A 19,524-nucleotide genomic window follows, 5' to 3' on the forward strand; every position below is an offset into this window, starting at 1 on the left:
TAACCTTATCAAGAAAATGCTAAATAAATATTCCAGGGAAAAGGGAAAATGAAGGAGTAACCTTGCAAGGAGTCGCCAAGTGTTATCATTCTTCCACATAGGTTTACGTTTCTTTTTCGCTCTCTCTTTCTCGGCCGAGAGAAGAAGGAACGGAGAGTGGCGGAGTTAGTAAAGTTAATATTTTTTAAAGGAATAATGAATTCAGTAACCCCATCCTGGGGAGCACCGCACGTCCCAGCTTTAAATCTTTTCTGTAAATAGATTATGGCGCAAGATAATGAAAAATTTGCCAACGTCGCGCGCTCACTTGCGTCCAAGTTCAACGCTCATTTCTTTCAACTTTCTTTTTCGACCTCGTGTAGCTCCTTTTTAACGTTGTATTCTGCCACAAATTTATGCTTCCCGTAGTTGCTTCTATTTCTTCCCGTAAAAATATCGCCGAAATATTCCGCGATCTTCCCAGAATCTCTGAAATTTGTCCAAAGCAGAACGTCTCGACGTTTCATCTAGCCACCGCGGGTTCCCTTCCTTCACGGTGTCTGAATTTCTTACACAAATCCAAGATTCAGCGGTATGAAATGCAGCATTATCGTGCGGGGAATATTGTGTACAAGTCAGATAAGATAACGCATGCTCGCAGAGGATCACATGATTAGAGTAATCGAGTCGTACTTGTGTCTTCAATTCTCAGATGGTTAGCAAAGAGAAAATTGAAATATGAATCATCGCGTACATAATCGTGCTCTGAATAACTCGGCAACATGTTGCCTGCAATAAACGCGAACGAAAGAACGGTGCTAGTTTCTTTTTTACTCGTTAGACCCGCGTGTTTCTCTTTCATCCTCTATACTCGTAATTACATTTTTCTTGCAAACACTCCACACCCAGGTATTCGTCCTGATCGCTGTGGATTAACGATCTAACGTTGCGGTTTGATCCTAATTCTCTCTATAAAGCGAAAACTACAAGCGTTTGTGATTAAATCTCATCGCTGAGTGTTGCACGCAAAGAAAATCACGCAGAAGAATGATTTAACCTGTGGGTAACTAGGTAGCAAGTATAATAGACTAATGCTTGTAATAAAATTTGTCGATTGTGATCTCAATCGAGGAAAGAAACAATATTCATAGTCCTCTCCAAAATCGAACTTGAAACCGAAAGAGTCTTCGACAATCTTATCACTCGCCACAGGTGCGTGTCGCACCTCAAGATTATTTTGAAAAACTTCGAAAGGTATATTCAATTACTTTCGTGCTCTTTCGAAGTTACATACGAAAAGAAAACAAGAGTTAGCAGTATAGAATTATTTTGTCCTTGCTACTTAGTGGCGAAGCTATGCAATTAGTCACGGAAAGGTGACTTTCATGTGCAAGAAATGTTGTAAATACTTCGATGCAGGCGGATGGGCGGTTCGCATAAATTTAGGCGTGTACACTCAGGAAACAACATTGGCTTACGCGGCGGTTCATTCTCGTTGATAAATTCATGTTTGCTAACGTTTGAATGTACCATTGATGAGAGGTAGAAATGGTCAACGTTAGCCAAGAAGCCGGTGCCTGGCTCGAGACTCGCGGACATTAGTATTAATAGTTATGAATCTAGAATAGAACACCGCAGGCTGTTATGTAGATACGCGAATCTACGACGCCGGTCATCCGCGTACATTTTATAGCCGAAAGATATGAATGCAAATGTCGAAAGGGCCGTTAAGATCGAAAGAGTCGTCTCGGCTGTAGTCCCTGCTCGCCTCGATGGCTGAATTGTGCAGCGACGTTAGAAAGGGGAACCTACGAGTCTCACCGATAGACCGAGATAAAGAAAATCTTCCCGGAAGTTCGTATATACGTCGCCCTAAAGTTTCCGCGGTACGTGTTGGGAATACCATTAGGGTTAATGATCTTAACGAGCACGAGCTCGAGAAATAGAGAAACCGAGTTGTACGGAGAGTAAACTGATTTCGTTTGGATGCACGTTTCTGCTCCCTTTCTGCAATCTGTCTTCCACGAAATTACTGCCTCTCTACGTCCCATACTTCTTTGAAATTTTTGTCTCCTTTTGAGTTCCAGTTATGCGGCTTTTCCACGTTTCTTGTGCCCCTTCACTTATGGAAATGCATGCTACTAAAACAGATATCTTGTGCCTCGTTCATACGGTTATTTAATGACTAGCGAAATTAATTTCAAAATTATTCAGATGAGAATCCAAATGAGAAATTTTTAGTCTTCTTTTTTAGCGTGAATTCAATCTATATTATTGGTAATTTTATTGTTATTGACACTAAAAGGTTCACACATGTTTATTGTATTTAAAAATACTAGAGGTTTAGAGTTCAGATCGTCAATGACTTCCAGTGGCAATGATCGCATTAATGCAAAGGGAATTCATTCAGCGGTACGTCGAAGGAACGTTTACGCAGTATCAATTAAAAACGTGCGTTCTTCCTGAACGATCGGTACAAGGCAAAGCTTAAGGGTGAACATTCCTTGGCCGATCATCCCGATGGCTGTTTTTTGGTGTTAGTCGGCCTGTCTGTGCCTTGAGCTGCCTATTTATAGATCAGCCTCCTTAGTGGCTCCGAGTTAGAGAGAACATTGGACAGCCTTCTTCCACCGACCACCTTAAACCGCTGTTTTAGTTCTCGAACTTCTCCTCCGCCTTTCCTTCGCGGCGTCATTGAAACGCGCGCGCTCAGTAATGGAAACGTTCTCCTATCTCCGTAAGTGGTCGCTACTGTGATAGCGTACAGGAATTTAATTGAGAATCTAGTCGACGGAGGAAATAGAAAACTTGGATAAGCTAATAATACAGAGTCATCTAGAGAAACGAGTGAAAGTATTCAGGGATGTATTGTTCTTTTTCCAATAATGGAAATGGAGCTCGTCGAAGGAGGTAGAGAGTTCCATTTCATTTTTTCCGAGAATTTATATCTATTTTTGAATGAGTTCTACATACCTCTAATACAGCTAGTTCTTTCCACTCTACGTATTCTTACTCGGGGACCACCCTCAAGAGGGTGCACACGTAATTGTCACAATAGCAGTCTGCGCCGAAATCATTAGCGTGCAGTCATTATACACCTATCGAATTACATGGTAGACAGTGTCTCTCCGCAACAGCGATTATTAGAATGTCGCGAGCCGTTCGATCTTGCCGCCGAAAGAAGAGGCTTCGGGTACACATAGGGGCCTCGTGGAAATCCAGTGTCGCGTCGTTAGTATTGTTGTCCGCCGATCGAGTCGCTCGCAGACAGCGCGCACAGTTCGAACCTTTGACGCGCTGACGCTCTGTCACGTCGTTATAAAAAAGTAATAATAAAGAGCACCAAGTATAACGACGGGGCTAGGATTTTGTACAGGATCGTCGAACCGCGAATATGTGAAGTGGTTCCGTGATATATACGACTGACTTAGGGGAAGGTTTGAAGCCCTGCGATGGTTAGAGTGGTGGGGGGAGGGGCGAAGGGAATCGGCGATGTGGAGTACGCGGGCGCTTACTAGGCGACCGATTGTAATTATTTTTCCCCGATGACTTTGCCCTCGATGATTGTGCCTCTGCCACGGTGAATTGATGCTGAGAGGCCCCTCATCAGTCGCTTCTCTCTATACGTTAAAACGACGCGGCAAAGTTAAACGCTACCGGACCGTGTCGGGAAAGGAGAGTTCTTCGCGTAACGTGCACGCGGTGATTGGTCCCTCTCTGGACAGATACGGCTAGGAATCATTGGCATCGCGAACATTCATTCATTCGTGCCTCGAGGAAGGGGTGGGGGAGGAAATTTAGGCTCGTATCGAGGTAAAGAGAGAGCGCGCAGTATGTCGCGCTAGAGGACACTCGACAGTGATTATTTTCTACTCTTCGTGAAATACCTTCTCGTATGCAACACGGAGCAGGTCGTTACGACTTGTTTCTTTTCAAATTCCAATTCTCTTTTTTTCCTTCGCCGTGGAACTCCCTTTAGACTGGTTAACTGCCAAGGCGAAAGATTATAACGACGTATTATTCTTTTGGCGTTGATAATGTGGTCGAGTTACGTGTGATCTTCATTATCTTCCTTTCATTATAAGTACGTGTTTGTTTTATATCTTGGCTCTCTATATATCGTTAAGCGGAGAGCTTATTTCCGAAGTGTCTTAAATCTGATAAGCGTGAATGCTGAAGAAATCGCGATTCTTATCTTATTAGATATTTTAATTCGTAGAGAATCTTAGAAATTATTATTACGTACCTTCATGAGTAAAAAGGTTTGAAGACGTATTCGATTTAACTTTGCGGAAAATTCTGACAATGACAATTTCGAGAGGTTCCACTGAGATATGCAATAAATGTTATCAGATGTTTGAAAGCATGGAGATTCGCTTAGAGGTTACGTAAGCAGAATCTCAGACGCCATAAAGAGTTCTTACCTTTAACCGCATCTACTTTATCGCAGTTGTTCCGTTATTTACCTGATTATAGGCCAATTAACTGGCAACAGGGAGAGAGGTCGGGGAAAATGAATGGTCGAAGCTGGTACTCTGCTCAAACGTGGTATTGTCGATCGAATCGTAGATAGAATTATTTGTGAGTCGCTTCGTTGGCTAATTCGTTGGAACGAATTGAGAGTGACTGGTATTAGAATCAGCATTTTAGATGGAATGCAGAGTTCTTTGACCTGTTTCTATCTGGCAAGAATTTCTCCTTACTTTGTATTATCTTAGCTCAGGTGAAAGTATGACAACATTGTTGCCCACTTTGGAGTAAACAGAATTTCCTATTTGCACCAGCGGGAAAATACTTTGACCGATGAAAGTTCCAGTGAAAGTTAATACACGGTGATGTATGTATTAAACCCTCAAGTATATGAACCAATAATACTTGAAAACGCATAATGTAGCAAAAGTTTTTACTCGTGTCTACTGTGGAAAGTGGCGTCCCACATTTTAATCGATCATTAGTCCACTATGCAGGATTTTAAATACTGTTGAAAGTTTCAATTTCTAAACTCTGAAGCTATCAGCGATTAATATTTTATAGGTGTGTATATCGCTAGCTGTCAAAATGATAAGTTTTTAAAGTGATACTTAATCCAAGAAAATAATTTTTATTTACATTTGCCGAAGATTTAAGATTCTTTGAAGTAGTAAATCGTACGTACTAAATAGTTGAGTCAGTAATTTTATCTGGTTTGGTAAATTCAACGTGAATCGTAGTTACTAGAATTTCTCCTATTTCGTCAAAGTCGTCTGCAATATTGATTATGACCATCAACTTCTGTTAACGTCGAAGCACGAAATGCACACATTGTGACGGAAAATAATGCGAACAGGGAGATGTACGGGGCGCAGCGAACAAGCGTCACAGGTGTTAAATATTAAGTCAAGTCACAGAGAGGAGCGACGTCTGAGAAATCGTGCCAGACATTGCCACGCTTTCATTTAGTTTATGATATTTAAATGAAGCTACGTCTGTCCGTTGTAATGCAATTCAACAACCAGTACAGTCGGCTGAATTACGCGATCATGCATCATCGTTTCCCTGAATTATTTATCTCTTCTGCTAACCAAGAGTCTTGTGCACCCAACAAAAGTTAATCGAAGCGATTTACGAGCAGACAACTGGAAACTGCATGGAATTGCACTGCATGGAATTTAATTTCGAGTTATACGATATTAAAAACATCTATTTCTATTCTTCGTGATAATTACGTAGTAATAATATATGTAGATTAGGTATAGATATTTTTGAGAAAAAAGAAAATAACAAATTGTAATTTGCATATAGATAGAAGTTAAACTTGAAATCATATTTATAACAAATTTTAAATCAATCACATAAACTGCTTTTGTAATTTTAATATCAAAGCCTGAGACTTCAAGTAATGAAAGTGAGAATTTTACGATCGCAACACAGGCCAGAAAATACCTTTTTTATACATCCGTCCATAAACGAGTATCCCCACGCTCGAGGGTTGGAATATGATTAGTATATCGTTCCAGAAGCATCGGCTTGGATACTTAAATTAAGTTTATTGGGCAATTTTCACAGCGTTACGTCCTCTTTGGCGCGACCCTCGTTTAGGATCAAGCCCTGTCGTTGTATCGAGACCGCTGAAATCGACTTCTAACACTTCTTTATCCCCGTGCTCCCTATTAAAACGTAGTAGTTAATGAAAGTGATTATGACATTCAGGGAATGGTACAGTCTAAAAAAGCTGCAGGCCCGTGGCGAAGGAGGACAATAAACAATGAAAATAAATGGGAAATTCTCATTTCAAGACTTTTTATAGCTTCAAGACTGCGAGTTCTTTCCCTTTTTCCCTGTTTCTCGGAAGGAGCTCTCCGATATTTGGTAAACAATTAAAATCCCACTCCCATACAATGACTGCTCGTTTCATATGAAAGAAAAGACGACAAGAAACGTATTTTCTTGATTTTCATAAGATGGAATCGACGCAGCCGCTTCGAGGGTGATTATTTCCAATGAGTGATCGCACCCTCGTAATTAGTCGGTGGAAAAGCGGCGGCCGCTTCTTAATTCCGCATCGATCGGGCGAAAGTTATCCCTAACCGTTCGGTCGAGTGAATTTTCCCCCGACCAGTCTGACCAGAAATCCGGAAAATCGTGAAAAATGCTTTAAATTCGTTGCGATTTGATTGATCGTGTTAATAAGAAAGTTCCCGTCCTTTCTTCCTCGTGTCCCGCTCTTATCTCGAGGGGGTCGTGAAAAAGTGCAAGAAGGGCTTCTTATCGATCGGTCGATACACGGCATTGATTAAGCGTGATTGATGGGTCAGCTTTCCTGTCAGTTTGAAAACGTAAACTGCACCGCTTAATGCGAACGCCTCCTGCACAGGCCGAGGGAAACTTTCCACGAAACCAGGGATAAAATTTCCTCGAACAGACCAGACGTTAGGCAAGAGTAGGAAATTGTCGATTAATAATTTATCAAGCAAGCAATTTGTGTTTTCGTTAAGTAAAAGAAGTCTCAAGAACTTCGATTTGGCGCATTAATTATTACCGCGACAAGTTCCCGATTTCTCCCTCCCTTGTTCGCCTCTTGTTTCCTTTCTTTGAGTTTCTGAATGGAGAAGGACGGTGTCTGTCTCGAAGACTGGATCAGATAAGTTTCGAATAACAGCAAGGAAGGATAAAGTATTTTCGATTGTTTTTCTACGGTCCACTGTTTAGCGATTTCAAGGAAAGCCGAGGGGACGATTATTACTTCGAATTCATGGGGCATTGGCTCGAGTCGTCTTACGGTGTCCATGGTATTCCTGCACGAACTCCTGTTTCTACATAATAGTTGCCCGTAATTGGCAGCGTTGATCTGCTTGCTAAATTACGGACAATGCATACCTTATAACATTGCGCACGACCATTATCCCTGATACTCTCTTCCGCCTCGTTCGCTTCTCATTTTCTGTTGCCCTTAACAGGTCCAACGTTCCGCGCGATTCTCCTATTGTCGAGAAATTTATTTCAATGCGATCTGCGTTTGAAGCTTTTCCTTTATTCTTTGCCGTATTATATCGTTGTCTTCGAGAAAGTCTGCTTTCACTATGGTAATAAGCTATTGATTATATTGATTAATAGAAAAGCATAAATGATCATAATAGGGGTAGGAAGCGACAGATAGATATTGTAGATTTTTGGGTGTCTCAGATGTCGATATTTCTCTTGAACAGTCGAGCAACACTTGGACGCTTGGCGCAGTTTTCCAAAGCTGTATCAGTTCTCGACCGTTCGACTAAATGGTGCTCGTCGATCGCCTTCGACCGTAGCCGTTCTAAAATTTAGGGTTAGCTTAGGGGCCGGGGGTAGAGGGTGAGGGTGGACCCTTTTACCGGGGGCAAACACAAAATGCATTATTTATTGCCCGTAGCGGCTGGCAATTCATCGAATTCCCGCTAAAAGTGAAAGAGTTGAGGTCGAGGGTTAGCACTCGTGCAACGCAAGGTGCGTTCGTCGAGAACGAAACTGGGGGAGGAGTTAAGTGGCACCTTTTCCCTTTCCTTTCGCGCGTTCTCGCGCTTTTGCACGTATTTTCATCAACAACCCTCCCCCTCCATTATTTCCTCCCTTCCTTCTGAAAACAAATGTATTTCCTCTATTATCTAATCCTAGGGCAGTAACGTTCTGTGATTGTGAAACTTACAAGTGATTAATCGCTGCAAGTAGTTATCATCCAAATTAGCATTTTTATGAGTCTCTATTTCTATTAGCCAGCCACAGTTTACTTTATTTCATCATGCAATTTTCTCTGGTATAAATCTGTAAAATTAATCTGAGCGTCCACGTTGTTGCAATTTATTCTATCCGTAGATTACGAGGAAGTCGCCACTCCAATTCAGACTTTCTCTTTGTAACGGGGAAATAAATGGTTCGTAAGTTTTGGAGGCACTAATTGCAGGAGGTAAGGAAGCAAGACGAGGCTCGATGGAGCTGTAAAGTGCGCTCCAGCAAGGGAACGCTCGGAAGGGAATCGAAATAAACATTCGATCCCGCGGTAGATCCTTCCCCGGTGTGTCGCACCTTCTTCTCGCTTCCTCCACCCTCATTCCCGTGATTTATGTTAATGTTTTTGTCTCGAACTCTAAATACAAGAAAAGGCGATTCGATTCCTGCCGCGTCAAGTTCGCAGCCCCTTCCGTTTTCTTATGCTGATGCCGATTAACTTAACTGCTTTAAGACGGCAATAAAGGTCGTCGACGCGATTTAACCGGTTTCCTTTTACCATAGAATCGACGCCGTAACGCCCTCGAACGTGAAACCGAAGGCTTAGCCCTGCATATTGACGATAATGGGAAAAGTTGCTGGAATCTTCGGTATCTGAGTTCGCGTGAAGCGTCGATCAGTCAGTTGGTGATCCACTGCGAACCCTTCCTTTATTTTCCCCCCTTTCGTGATGGTTCCCAATATTTTCTAACCTTCCCTAGTAAATTTTACTAATAGAAATTTCTCTCCTATTCTTGATACTTATTTCCTCTTTAGTCAGTTGAAAAACCTATCAAATTTCTTTAAAGAAAGAATTCATAAATAACAAAGGTAATGCCTTCTTGACGCCACCCTTCCAATCTCCTCTCAACCTCCACTTTTCACCCTCGATGCTAACAATCGGCCTCAGGTAGCTTCTCCGCGAAACAAATCGAAAAGTCATGGAATCGATTACCAGCGAAGCGTTTGCAATGCCCAATCGACCGTGCGATCCTCTAAGTTCGCTGGAGTCTGTTTATTGTTTTCACGATCTACTGCGGCACTTGGAGAACCACTTGGTATTCGGGCAAGTTCGCATTAAACTGACCGAGACCCTTCTTCCTCCTCCCTTTCTCCCTCGGCAGGTACACGGTTTCTGTGGTGCGCGAGGGTGGTTTTCGGGATTCTCCGAGAGAGTTTCGGGGCTCCGGATTACCTTATCTACGGACTCTCACTCGCTCGCGCCGATTTCGAAACGAAATCCCACTGGTTCATATACCGAGGCGTTTACGCGACGATTTACCCCCTAAACCAGTCGCCATCACTTGTTACCTAAGTCCAGGGGTAGTTTACGCGATATACAGAGTGCTTCTAGACTCTCAGCAAAGCCTTACGCAACTGACTTTTTCTGAGTTTCATAGATTGGAGGTTGTAAGTCAGTTCATGGAATCCCGCGCAAAAACATTTTCTTCGTCGTCTTCCACCAACCCCGCCTCTATTGATCTGTAGTTCTGACTCACCGTCATTAATCATTCTAAAGTCCACTATCGCGACTAATCACAACTCGATAGCGCGCGAGTAATTGTTTAACCCTCCAGCAACATAGTACTAGGAACAAGTTTCTCGCAAGACCCATAATGGTGTTACATAAGAGTTGCAATAGTCGAATGGGCCATCGATAAAAATAAAATGTGTTTGAATTGATAAGACGTGTAACCACCACTTCCCGGATAATAAATGCTCGTTTATATCCTGCCGTATCTCACTCGAATGCGTTTTCTCGGCACACGTGGAACGCGCCTATACTAGTCGCGCGAGAATTACCGATTTATGATTCATGAAACGTAAGAAATACATTCTCCTGAAAAATGCCTACGCAGACGATTGATTTAGCGGCATAGTAAAATCCTCCGTCGCGTTGGACAATTAAACGGGAAATAGGGGAAAGCTGTACATGTATCGTGCTTTATCCAAGGATTTTCTTTCCCTTCTCCTTTTTTAGGGAGTCGATGGGAGGAGGGCCGTGATGTACATTTTTCTCGGTGGAGCGCGAAGTGACGGAAAAGGGGATTCCCCTGCACCTGATGCAATTAACTCGCTATTAGCGGAGCAGACGTTGAACAGGCCCGTCGTAACGAAAGTATAGCTCGCTGTACGTGATTAAAACGGGAATTCGTTATGGGCACCAACGGGCCGTCGATAAGATTAATTGATAAATGGCTAAATCGATCGGCTCCGTTGTAGTTTCAACTTGCTCGGCCTCGTTCGGGAGGGAAAGATAAACATCTGGCAGCCGTGTGGTAATGATAATCGAGTTAACTCGAGTACACGTAACCCGGCAATGATCCGTGGGAAGTTATCATTACAGCCGTGATATCTCTTATTGGCTATGCTCGGTTCTCATGGCACGCTCGATAACCTCACGAAAATTCTGCCGTTATCGTTCCGGACGGGAACAACTTGCAAACAAAAAAGGATCCGCTGTGCTGATTTCGAATGCAATTTGTCATCATCACTCGTCATCGTGCTGGGTCTCTGAGAGGCGGGCTGTAATCGTTTCGCGAAGCAAATCACGCATGGATGCACGAGTGTAAGCAAATAAGCTAGGTGGATAAGATCGCCGTGCAATTTCTTGCCGCGAATGGTGCGGCATCCTGTTAATCGACGAGGAGAGAAAAAGAGGAAAAACGGGACGCTGGTGGCGGGGGGAGCAACGCGAGTGGCTCGAGCCTGCGTAATCTCATCGCGGGCCACATGTTTGAATAGCCATATTCCTACGATGACGTTTCCACTTAGAGAATTACTTGTTTGAAGGTCCATCGTCCGCCTTCCACAGAAAGAAGCAACAGCTTTGTTTCTATTTCAAGCCTTTGTGCTCCCGCCGGGTTGGATTATCTGTGTTTTGTGGGTCGTATGTCCTCGCCAATACGACGTGTCAGAAACTACGTCGACGAGAGTCAAAGAGTTTCAATTCGAATAGAAATTCGTGTTGGTAGGCAGATATGGATACACGCTTATCTGCGATCGTAAAACGTGTCCAAGAAATTGAGCACTCAACACGAAAACGTCAATATTCATTGATGAAAATGATAGCATGGTTGTATGGCTGCGCGAAGGTGATGCAAGGAAAGAATAGGGAGAAGGCATTCTGCGGTACTGTCACACACGGCGAACCTGGAACATGTTGCCTGCGACGAACGAGAGACCGAGCCGACAACACGAGAGTTCGTGGGCGGTGGTTAAGGCTCGATTTCCAATGCAGGCTTTGTTCATACTCCCTTCGACTGCGGTGTCTTTCTTCAGGATAATTGCTTTAGATTTACTAATCTCGACTTCCTTTGCTTGCATTAAAAAAATTTCTTACTTCTACTTCGGTAATCTCGAGTATTAATGGCAGTTCTTTTTAGCAAAACGTCATCGGCAGCCTTGTAGCTATCGCATAAACAATACGTAGGTAATAAATATATTCTGGCTAATCAATACGCGGCCATATCGCAGGGAGGATTTTCCAATGAATCACTTCATTGTGGATATTTATGTAGGATACGTCATAGGACGTTGGCATAACTTCAAGAAGATATTCAACATGCACAAATAATAAGTTTTTATAATTTAATGACTTTCGTTATAGAGGATGTTAACGTCAAGAGTTTATTGAAACTACCAGTCCGACGAATATATTCAGAGTGATTCATGGAACGTTATGGAACTGTTTACAAACGGTCAATGAGGTCATAAGGCGTGAAGTGACGATAAGTAAATAGGGGAATAGGTAATAGTAATAGGGGAATAAAATCATTTATGTTAACATATTTTATTGCGCCAACCACCGAGAAGAAAAACCGATGTAACTAGAAAACAAGGTGCTTCGGGTCAAATGCTTCTATCACTTTGCATAAACTAGAATTACGTTCACCGTGCGTCAATGTCCTGGTGCTAGTCACCCTAGGTCAGCGTTAGCTACTACCTTCGATCATAAATTAGGTTCTGAAAAATGCAGCAGAATTGGAGAATCTCTCCTTGTTTATAACTCACACTCAGCTGAACGAAAACTCAACCCCACGACAAATCCCATCATCTACTTCTCAATTCCCAAAGTGAATAAACAATGTCATACACAGACACCGAGCCCCTGGAATCAGGTTTCCGAACCTAAACCGATTACACGAAAGAAAGAAAAAATCAGTAAGACCGTGAGTCTCAGGACGACTCATCCAAGCAACTACCGCGAACGATCAAAGTCGAATCCTAAGCGAGCGACTCGTGCTCACCATCGTCGGCGTCGCTGTCGAGAGAGCTGGTCAGTGTAAACTCGGCTTTATTCGGAGTCGAGCGAGCGGTCGAGCGAGGGAGCGAGCGCGTGACGGCGAGTCGCGCGATCCTTGCACGAGAAAAGGACAAACGGAGCGATCGGCGGCGCGCGGACAAAGGGGGAGGCGTGAGTGGCGGGAAGACGGCGGCGGTGGCGGCGGCGGGTGGTGGGTGGTGGATCGCTGGCGACGCGGGGGTGCGGCGCGAGAGGGGGGATACGAAACGCGTAAACAGAGAGTCAACATGTAAACAGGCCACTCGCGAGACAAACAACGTGGGGGCCGCGGGCTGTTCACCGAACGAGGCAGCCAGGCTCTCTCGCCTGTTCGTTCGTCCGTGCGTTCTCTGCTGGCGTTCGCGTGTGCTTCGTTTCCGTCCGTCGGTCCGTCTGTTCTCTCCGTGTCGGATTCATCGAATCTCCTTGTCGGCGTCAGCGGTGCCGGCGTTCCACGCGGCGAACTTAGTCATCGATCGTCGTCCGAGCTCGCCTCCAAACGATAATCGTCCAGGATCGATTCGGAGCGGCGCGGGCTATTCAAGGTCCCGCGGGGGATTTCGGCGAGGTCGTCGTGTGCCGCGTTTGCCAGCCGCGTTTGCCAGCCGCGCAGTGACAGTAGGACAGCGACGACGATAGAGAAAAAAGGGAGAGTGCACGTGGGATTTTTCTACGCTAAGCCGCGACGGGTCGCAGGCCGCGCGGGAACGCGAGCCGCCAATGAGAAACGAGGTTTATTATCGATGTTGCCGAAAACCAATGACCCCTCGGCGTAGTTGATGCGAAGAGGAAGGTTGCCGGTGTATATATCCAGCGTTTTCGTCCGACCTCTCCTCAGTTGGTGTCGCGGCTCGCGGTGGAAAATGCGGACGATCGGTGGCCGTGAGATACGCTTTGTTTACTCGCGCCGCGTTGTCGTCGTGTAATCATTGGTAGTGGGCCGTGTGTGGATCAGTGTGTCGTGTCGGTGTTTTCGTTCGGTGGCACCGAGGCACCTAGGCCGGCGACGGAAGCACGTCGGGAATGTTTCGCCACGGCGTTTCCCTCGATACGCGAGTCGGCTAGCCTCCGTGTGCCGTGTCGGTGGAAAATCGATTACGCGTGTGCAAGCTCTCTCGCCTAGCGGTGAAAATCAACGGACCCCGACTGACTGAGAGAGAACATTCCTCCGCGGTGGATCGTCAACAGGTGTACGCCTTAATGATACACCGATGGAAATTGCTGTTAACATCCGTGTACAGTGAAGAGGAGGTGCTCTGCGGTCTCGCGTGAATCATTAGTTTCTTGCTGCGCCTCGCTACCACGTGAGTAAGCAATCGTTATCGTGCCTTTTATTGAGATTTATGCGACGCGTTGCCGTGCGCGCCGGTGGGATGCGTCTAATTGTCGGGCAAGATCGAGCCAAGCGCCTCTCAGCCTCCATTTACCGGGATAACTGTTTAGCCGCGTTCCTCGGAAGAAAGGCTGCGCGGAAATCGCTATCGTAATGGTTTTTTAATGGGACCGAGCATCAGGGATAGGCTGACAGCGCTCGAGATTAGCTGGGTTCCTTCGGCCTGTCGATTCCGCGTTGCTCGACAGCCACGCGTGTTCGTATTTCGTCCCGTCATTGCGTTAAGCCTGGAGCGCGCGGACACACGTGGGACGCGTGCGCAACCACGTGCACGCGCCGCCACATCGAACGATAATATCGATCAATCTTCGGCAGCAGACGTTGACAGGCTAATTCGAGGTTGTTGACAGTGCAAGGATAGATTCGACGGGTGCTGTCGCTTTTTCAGCGATTCCGGGAGCATCGTTGCTCAATCTGGGCCCAGTGTCCTTCGGTTTTCGTGTCCTTCGAGCAGTTCTACCTGGACTTTCGGGATTATTGGTCAAGACCTGACTGGCTGATAGAATGTACGATGGGTAGTTGAAAGGTTTGGAGGCTACACTCTGTTGATTAAATGTTTCGCATCGACTGCCAAATTTTTATTAGTCTTGTCGCCTGGAGGAGTTTGTTCTGATTTCAATTTTGATATTTTTAGGGATTTTTTATATCGTTTCATTATATTGACAGGGACTTTTTATATCGATGCAAAATGGTTTCACACTCTTGGATAGAAGCGTCTATCTGACGACTGGTTATTAGTTTTCAAAGCGGCCTGGAAGCGAATTCTTTTGGATTATTATGGATAATTAGGTAGATTGCTATTTCAATCTTTAGTGCAATCTTGTTTACTCAGAGTTGGAGCAAGGTGATTCGCTAATTATTTCGAGCATTACGTTGAAAAGTGTTCGTACCGATTTAAATATCGATTTTGTCTCGGCCGTTTAATTTTGCTCGAGGACACTCGATGAAAATACTTAATTGGTTCGTTCGCCGATTCACTCTCGTTGATCGAATCTGAGCAGTTTAGCGGCTCGTGCCAGGCAATTAACCAACAAAATTCAGACTGAAGTCGTGTCTTCTAGCAACCTTGTTGCGATCGTCCAGCAAACTATTTCAGGAGCAAATGTATCACTTTCCATCTGTATAGTTTTCTTAGTAATAACTTCGTAATGCTCCCAGGTATTGAAGTCACTAATTTAGGCGACTTGAGATTTATTCATTTCTTCAATTAACCACGTAAATCGGGGAGCAGGCGTACAATACAATTTAATAACTCCAATAATTTCGTGAAAGTGTGAGTACGACTACTGAACCAATCCACATTTACATTCATTTGTTTTGAAATTTCTTGTGAACTAACATCCGAGACACATTGTTCGTGGAAATTTCTTCGATACACCGCGATAAGCTTTTCTTGCCAATCCCATTATTTCATAGCATCACGTATTCAAGACTGGTTCTGCTTTTCCACATCGGATACGGATGTAGCGTCCTTCGTCAGTCAGTCCATGCTTTTAGACCTCACCATGGAATAAGAAGCATTAAAAAGTGTTTGAGGGCAAAAGCGAGTAAACAGTTGGGTATTTATAGCTTGAGCTGTGCTCCGACTTGTAAGGTGGAGCGAATAACGGGGAAAACCGCGAGATTTCTTCGAGTACGCGTGGTCATTATTTCTTTGCTAGGAGGCAGCAACATATTCTAAACGCTATCTCGCGTTTAGCAACGCCTGATCGTTACCATTTCTTAATCACTGCTAGCGCTCCATTTTTCTCTCATCCATTCTTTCCTTAACGGATTAATTCTTTTCTTATTAACGTTCAATTGTCGGAGACGTAAAAAAGAATTGTTCGACGAATTTCTATCGCACTTGCGGTTGCAACGTGTATAAATAGCGTATCCGAGAAAGGACGAACAATCGTATCTAGAAAGAGACGCCACGTGCACTCGCACACTGACGCGTCGATTACTTTATAATAGCCAAACAACGGGCGAAAAAACATTTTCTAAGAGGAAAAATATCGTTGCCGTTTGCTATACGCTTAATGAGTTTACGCGTCCATTAAACTCGCATCGGTAGCTGTGTGTCCGTGTGAGTGTATTTCTTTTGTTCGCCTCTGTTTACGAAATAAGCGACAGACGCTGCTGTGCGCGGTATTTCCGTTCCGACAATTTCGGTGGAAGGTGCTCTCGCGTGTAGGAAAAGGAAAGAGACGGAGAGAGAGGTATGCACGAATCGAAAGCATAAAAGCAATTGCAGCAACGACGTAAACAGAGTGGCGAGCAAACAACTGATACAAGCGCGCGAAATAAAGAGAACGCTCGTTTTAAAGATTTCATTGAACTGCTGCCGATAATGCACACCGCATACACAAGCCTAACGACTCTCTCGTATTATCAAAAGGAACTATTGTTGGCTGTTGTTAACAATGCGTTGTTATTAAACCCGTGTGTGTCCCTGGTGACAGCAGAGACATTGTGCCCACCGATACGGGCAGGCTCGAAGGATCGCAGAATCGAACTTTTGTTCTCTCCATGGGGCAAGGTTTTTCTCGCCTTCTTTCGATCCCTCTCGGCCTTGAGAATCGCCTCGCGATTAGCTATCGTGGTATTGAAGAATTTCGATTCTTCGGGAAACGCGATCAACAAATGACTGCGTTCGCCAGGGAGCGCGGCCCAGTCATCGCTTTTTCCCTGATCCGAATTATTTCTTCTCGTCTCACGCGCTCCGTTAATCCTTTCTAATCGTTTCGCTCGTTAAAATTTATTAGTCGATTTCATCGACAAAGGAAATCGTGTGACGGAGGCTTGAATTTCTTGCGCGGCTTTCTGGCGGTCGAGGAGGACGCGAGCAGTTCTATGACATCGAAAAGATGCGCGCATCGCGTCCGCGTGTATGGTCATTATCGCTTTTCTATAAATAAAATCGCGTTTCTCGATAAAGCGGCTAGCGCGGCGCGCAGTCGTTCAAAACGCGAGATTTACAGAGTTCTGTTATATAAATAACCACAATCACGGTCTGTGACGTCGGTCCGCGTGTAGTTGCCGCACACATTTGATCGTTTCCTTTCTCTTTTGTTTTCAATGAAGACTAATCGGTCGTTCTTGCGCTGTTCTGACACTTTGAAATAAACGCGTCGCTTGTAACTACGAGCCCAGGGAATATTAATGAATTTTGACCTTTTTCAATTACGCCATTCGATCTTTTTTTTGCGTTTATAGTATACAAAAATGTGTCGCTATTAGAGCTGCCTTTACATACTCTTTTCTGTTTGTGGTTGAAGGGTAACGATTACTGGACACTTGGGAATGTTGTTTTGTAGTACCGAGGCAAAAATTTAGCTGGTTATAGTTCTTTTGCTCCGACCTAAATCTAGACATTTACTCTCATTCGCTTCGAATGCATCAGTCCACATGCTTAAGGAGGTCAGATTGCACTTTGCGAGCTCATCATAATTCAATACCTTCCTATATATCGTGTAATCGTTTCTAGACACAGCAACCTTTCCGAATACAAAAAATATAAGCAATGACAAACTCTCGATAAAAAACAAAGACTGTTGCAGTAATGCTAAGATCTTAAATTCCTCGAATACAGTTATTGGCCAATATCTTATCTTTACTTCTCCATTAAGAACAGTGATTTCATATGCATGCACTCACTATCATAGAATGTCGGTTCAGAAAGACTCAGCAACGTCTACGGCGAGTGTCAACGCTTGCATAAGCACAATCGCTTCGAATTTTCCTGGATCTTAGGTGGAATGCGCCGGGCACGTACGCCGTAGTCCGTCGCTTTGAGAACGTTCGGGCATTGCCGAGATTAGAGTAAGCAGCGTTACTCATTCCCCGACCTAATTGCACGCGGCACGCCGGAGAAGAAAGTCAGCGGGCGCGAGCAGTACAGTTTGAGCGTTGTTTATGCCCGCCTCTCGAACGAAACATTTAGCGGTGTATCGTTCGCGCGCGGTCGTGCGCGGTCGCGCGTGTGTGCCGAGTCGCACAAACGACGTCGACCGTGCACGTTCCCCGGGCATTTTGAAACTGGCACACTCGGAATTGAAAGAAAGAGCCCCGGTGAATGCGGTGCCTCGGAGGTTTCGTTTACACCCGGCTCGGTTGAATATCAAAGCACAAAAGGGGGCTTTAAGCGTCGTCGAGCCGCGTTGTTTAGAACGACCATCGCGGAATTAACGGCCGCGAGGCTGTGGAATTTCGCCGTGTGTTTCGCCTCTCTCTATCTTTCCTCTCCTCTCCTCTCCTCTCTGCTCTCTGCTCGCCCCCGTCGCACCGCTGGCCGCGAGCGCTCGCGCGCGACAAAAAGAAAGCGAAAGTGACACGAGACGATTCGACATTGTAACTTGGAAATATGTGCCCGTTTCGCGTGCGTACGCGCGCTCCGCGAAGGCACCGCGCGACGCGTGTGCGCTCTTGTGTACGGGCATTTAAATGCACCGGTACCGCGGCCACGCGACATGCACGATACGCGTGTACTCGTATGCATGCACGTTGGATTTCATTCCTCCCATCCGGTTCAGCCTGAACAAAATAAAAGGTGAAACAAAGCGGGGAGAGTACGTTTTCCGAGCGGAGTTTCATAATACCTTCTTGAATAGAGCCACCGGGATAGCCTTACACGCGCGTTTTATAATGTCGTTTGTGCGTGCGCGCACAAACAAAGAGTTTACCTTGCGGCTCTTGAAGAAATACGCGCCGACACGTGCTGAGTCCTCTGGAAATCGGCTGACGCGACACTTGCACGTTACACTTTTGCCGAACCGTGAATACGTTTGCTGGTATAAATACAATCTGAGCGATAGGCTTTGCCGTGGGAAAGTAAACTTTGCCACGATCTATTGACAATGAGATTTAACCAGAGTTTGGAATACAATATTGGTGAAAAGGTTACCTTTATTTTCGGCTGAATTAATCGCTCTGAACGTGGATAGTCATTTTATAATGCTTGATCTATAAGAGTTTTTCAATATAGCAATAAAATTCCTATTTGCACAGTACTGTGGGCTATATCCACCTTGTCCTAGGTTTTCGTCAATCTGAGGTACTTCGTCAATCTTGCTAGGTACTAAATATTATGAAAAAGTTTGTACTAATTTAGGACCGATAGCAAATCCAAGCTGTAATTCCACGAAAAAATTGCCTGTGTTCTGTTTAGTTTTTGGTCGAATTTTGTGTTTGATGATTATTGGTGAAAACCACAAGAAAGTTATATAGCGGGCCGATGAAACGCGATAGGCGCGCGATCGCTTCGTTATTTTCGGTTTATTGATTGACCAGGTATTCCCAAGTGGAATACCAATACCGTGACTCGCGTCATCATACTTTAGATATCGAGCGTTGATCTATTACATCGGCTAGATTAGTTTTCACGGTGCGGATTGCGAAATAAAAAGTTTCGAAGCCCCCGGGATCCATTGTAAATTAGATCATTTGTATTCCTTGTTACACGGCCTCTCGATTTCTGTAACGCGTTAACCCGCCGTCTCTCGATCTCCTCTAAAAATCGCGAAATTGTCGGATATTACTGCGAAATAGAAAATACCGCGGAGGAAACTAGTTTCCGAAGTAATATCTGGTTAATATAGTCGTGAATAATTGATCGTGGCAGCCCGAGCCCCCAGCTCATTGTCAAGGCCAAGCCGTGTAAGACGAAAGTTCC

At 44.7% G+C, this 19,524-nt stretch overlaps 1 protein-coding gene across 13 annotated transcripts in view; it reads left to right on the forward strand.

Moving 5' to 3' along the window:
* Foxp (forkhead box transcription factor P) overlaps positions 1-19,524 on the forward strand; it is a 196,597-nt gene that overhangs the window by 12,626 nt on the left and 164,447 nt on the right. Inside the window, exon 1 of one of the 13 annotated variants that reach the window (XM_076385827.1) lies at positions 13,171-13,782. The exons of the other annotated variants lie outside the window; for them this stretch is intronic. The gene's annotated coding sequence lies outside the window, so the exon portion shown is untranslated. Of the gene's footprint in view, positions 1-13,170; positions 13,783-19,524 lie in introns of those variants that run through there. 13 annotated transcript variants of the gene reach the window in all.

Source organism: Calliopsis andreniformis, chromosome 9 (genome assembly GCF_051401765.1).
Source record: "Calliopsis andreniformis isolate RMS-2024a chromosome 9, iyCalAndr_principal, whole genome shotgun sequence".
In the NCBI taxonomy this organism is placed as follows: domain Eukaryota; kingdom Metazoa; phylum Arthropoda; class Insecta; order Hymenoptera; family Andrenidae; genus Calliopsis; species Calliopsis andreniformis.